Below are 4,507 nucleotides of genomic sequence, written 5' to 3' on the forward strand. Positions count from 1 at the left end.
ATCTCTGAAGGGAAGACCTTCAAAAGTTCCTTTACCAAGGGCCCTTTTTATATCTATGTAAACCAAGGGAAAACAACCTTAGAACAAAGGTGGAACTTGGCCAAAGCTCCAGATGCCTATTTTTATGTACGTACCCAAGGATGGGCCAGATCCCTGAGCACTTACATGTTTTCCTTGAGATAAGAGTTGTTGCACCCTGGCAACATAGTTTGTTTGTTCTTTGATGTTCTGTTCCCTTGGTGCTCCTGGTCACACATACTAACTTTAAATTACATTCTTTATGTCAGGTCATGAGGCGGTCATGCAAGGGGTTGGGGAGGATCTCCTCAGTTTCCCTTATAGAGTTATGATGGGAGGTGTCCCAGCAAGCCAGTGGCAAGCCCCACCTCAGCAAACCAGGGGGAGATCCTGAGCCTACGGGTGTTGGAGCAAGATAATGCCAAAGTCATGACCCCTGAGTGCCTCAGCACAGGCAGGGAAACCGGTAGCCACCAGCTTAGAAAACCACCACATGCACTGGTGGGTAGACATCCTCCAGCAGCCAAACCTCCCAGTGCTTTAAAGAAGCCTGGGTGAGCAGGTGTCCTCCCGGAGGCAAACTCCCCACCCCTGCCCCAAAAGCTCCAATGTCGCTGACCCCAGCTCAGCACCAGATAAGCAGTCAGACTCCCACATCCTTCAGCTTCCAATACTTGAGGCCCCAGCACACAAAGAAAGTGACAGGGTCCAAGGCTCCCAGCACAAGAAGTTTGGGTCAGTGCCCCCTGAGCTGCAGCAGGAGAGTTCAATTTTAAAAGCCAGGAAATAGGCAAAAACCATGAGCAAAAAGCAGAAATGGACAATGACCACCGATTCTTATTTTGGGGACAGGGAAGATCAAGGCACAAATTCAGAAGAGGACAACATTGTCAAAATACCCACAACCGAAACCTCAAAGGGGAATATGAACTGGACTTAAGCCCAAAAAGCCTTCTTGGAAGAGCTTAAGAAAGATTTTAAAAGTCAAATAAGAGAGGTAGAAGAAAAATCGCGGGAAAAAATGAGAGGTGTGCAAGAGAGAGTCAATAGATTGGAAAAGGAAGGATAAAAATTGACTATAGAGTTCCACTTCTGGGAGCCAAGATGGTGGAATAAGAAGTCACTTTCACCCTCCCTTATTGACCTCTGAAAGCCTTGAAAATATCACCCTAGGAAAAATATTGGAATAGCTGAACCAGTAGAAAGATGGGGTGCAGCAGTCTTATAGCCCAGAAACCTTGGGGGATTAATGGGATAGGCCCCTCTTACTCTGGGAGAGGGGAATCAATAGAGAACAGGAGGTGTCCCAGCAAAATGGAGGCAAGTCGCACCTCAGCCTACCACGGTGAAATCCTGAACCCCAGGGTGTTGAAACAGGCAAGCACCAACACCAAGACCCCCCAATGCCTCAGTACAGGCAGGGGAACCAGTGGAAACTGGCTCAGAAATTCCACCATGTGCCACAGTGTTCTCTGGCAGCCAAGTCTCCCAGTGCCTCAGCAAAACTCTGAGAAGCACAACTCCAAGAGGGAAAGCTCCAGGCAGAGAAACATCCTGTAGCAGTGAAATATCCCACTGCAAGGCTCGGGTGAGCAGAAGACAAAGGAACGCAAGACCTAGGTGAGCAGGCATCCTCCAAGGGCCAGATTTCCTATCCCTACTCCTACCCCTAGAGCTGCAGTGTTACTGATTGCAGCCCAACAGCAGGTAAGTGGCCAGAACCCTACAGCGTCCAACTGCTAGCATCTGAGGCCCCAGCACTCAAACCTAGGGACTAGGTCCTGGGCTTCCAGCACAAGAAGCTTGGGTCAGTGCCCCCTGCTCCCCAGCAGGAGAGCTCAATTTTTTTAAAGGTCAGGAAATAAGCAAACACCATGAGAAAAAAGAAACTTACAATGACCAGAGATTCTTATTACAAGGACAGGGAAGATTGAGGCAGAAACTCAAAAGAGGATAACATTGTCAACAAACCTGCATCTGAAACTTCAGAAGGGAATATCAACCGGTCTGAAGCCCAAAAACGCTTCTTGGTAGAGCTCAAGAAGGATTTTAAAATTCAAATAAGAGAGGCAGAAGAAAAATTGAGGAAATGACAGGTATGCAAGAGAGAGTCAATAGCTTGGAAAAGGAAGGACAAAAATTAACCGTAGAAAACAAGTCCTTAAAAAATACAATTGGCCAAATGGAAAAAAAAAAAAGTACACCGAAGAAAAGAAATCCTTAAAAAATACAATTGACCAGCTGGAAAAAAAAATGTACATTGAAGAAAACATCTCCTTAAAAAGCAGAATTGGCCAAATGGAAAAGGAGGCACAAAAATTCACTGAGGGTCTTGGGAAAGTCCCTTGACCACAAGGACCTGTTCATCCTGCTTCACATGGTCCAGCCTCCCACGGAGGAAGTCTCAGCTTGGGCCAGACACCCAGGGTTCACTGAGCATAAAGTAAGCATGCACTGAGGATGGCAGGTGCTCAAAAAGAGGCCTGGGAAGCCAGCCCTGCCCCCCCCCCAAAAAAAAACAGCCCCACAGCACCCTGGGCACGTGAAGAAAGAAGTGCTGGGGGGGAGGGGAATGTGGGGTGCGGCAGCTGAAAGTACACATGCTTCCTGGCTGCTGGGTTCCCTAGCCTAGGGGTGGAAGATGAATAAGAAGCAGTTTGGCATGTAGAGCAGCAAGCAGCCTTGGTGCCAGGAAGACTTGGTCAAGCCCTGCCTCCGACAGTTTGCTGGCTGGGACATCATAGGTAAGAAAACTGAGGACAAGAGAGGGAAAGTGACTTGCCCAAAGTTGAACAGCAAAATGGATATTCTAAATTCTCCCACCTCCAAATGCATCACTTATTGGAAAAGAAAAGTTAAGTCTGAGTACATGTGACTTCGACAACTCAAACGGTTTCAGGCAAATATGGGTGCAAAGGCTGTGTTTGTGGCCAATTTTGCAAAAGTTCAAGAAAAAACTCAGATACTCAAAGACTGGAAGAGGATCCAAGTCCAGCCTGTTCAATTGATGAGGCCTGTGAGTGGGCATACTTTCCTCAAAAAGTGTACTGTAGAAAGCAATTTGTCAGGATTTGACAGCCAGGATATGTCAATGAGATCTCTGAATACAGTTGCACCGGTGCCCATCATGTATTCCTGGTCTCCTCTCAAGCAAAATTTCATGGTGGAAGACGAGACCGTTTTGTGCAATATTCCCTACGTGAGAAATGAGGTTAAAGAAGAAGATGAAAATTTCATTGAAGAACTCATCAATAACTATGATGGGAAAGTCCATGGGGAAGAAGAGAGGATCCCAGGTTCTGTCCTGATCAGTGATGCTGTGTTCCTGGAGTTGGTAGATGCCCTGAATCAGTACTCGGATGAAGGGGAGAGGAGCAACAATGACTCTTCTGAGGGGAAACAGAGTTGCCAGTCCTCAGGAAGAAAAAAACGACTCGTCATTGAAAGCAACAAAGAGGTCCAAGAAACAATTCCCTAATGACACGAGCTTCAGCCCCATTTCTTCCACATTCCCTGAGAACGGTGTTCCGGATGACATGAAAGAGAGGTATCAAGAACTCACAGAGGTATTGTAGTGTTTTGCCTTCCTAGTGCACACCAAATACCAAAGACCCCTGAGTCAAGTCTGTGCATCAAGAACAATCCCCACTTTCCTCCACACATTCTTCTCTGACACTGCTTCAGATATGACTGCTTCCTTCACCCTTGTCATGCCACTCCTAATGTGTACAAACACAGGAACAAAGAAATCAAGATTAGCCAGACCCATGTGGATTGGAGTGCTTCCTGTAACTGTGAACCTCAGTTTTAATTTTTCAGAGACTATGTGCTCCGTGACTCACATCCATAGAGCACTGCAAATCAAATCTGGATCCTATCTTCAGAATTTCCTACAATAAAATGGATGGAGGCAATGTGGATAGAGTAGGTAGTCACTCCTGCAGTGAAGTTTGAAGGCCTCCCTGTCCAAAATATTTGCTGACCAGCTGCCATAATGCTGGAAATTCCTTAATTAAAATTAACGTCATTCATTTGCATTTAAAAAATCCTCACTGAGGAGAAGAAGTAAAGAAAGAAAAAGTAAAATGGGCCAAATGGAAAAGGAGGTACAAAATTTAATAGAAGAAAACAATTTGTTGAAAATTAGAATCAGACAAATGGAAGCTAATGACTCTATGAGAGAGCCAGAATCAGTCAATCAGAAACAAAAGAATGAAAAAAAAAATAGATGAAAACATAAAGTACCTCAACTGGTAAAACAACTGACCTCGAAAATAGATCCAGGAGAGGCAATTTAAAAATTATTGGTCTACCTGAAAACCGTCATGAAAAAAAAAAAAGAGCCTGGACAGCATCTTTCAGGAAATCATCAAGGAAAACTGCCCTGAGGTCCTAGAACCAGAGGGTAAAATAGCCATAGAAACAATCCACTGATCACCTCTTAAAAGAGATCCCAAATTTTGAAAATGCCAAGGAATATAGTAGCCAA

General features: G+C 45.2%; 1 pseudogene; it reads left to right on the forward strand.

Annotated features, from left to right (window-relative positions):
- Positions 1 to 447: 447 nt before the first annotated feature.
- On the forward strand, positions 448 to 3,810 carry LOC114042480 (annotated as a pseudogene).
- The last annotated feature ends 697 nt before the right edge of the window (positions 3,811 to 4,507 follow it).

Source organism: Vombatus ursinus, unplaced genomic scaffold, assembly GCF_900497805.2.
Source record: "Vombatus ursinus unplaced genomic scaffold, bare-nosed wombat genome assembly UNPS02014464.1, whole genome shotgun sequence".
NCBI lineage: Eukaryota > Metazoa > Chordata > Mammalia > Diprotodontia > Vombatidae > Vombatus > Vombatus ursinus.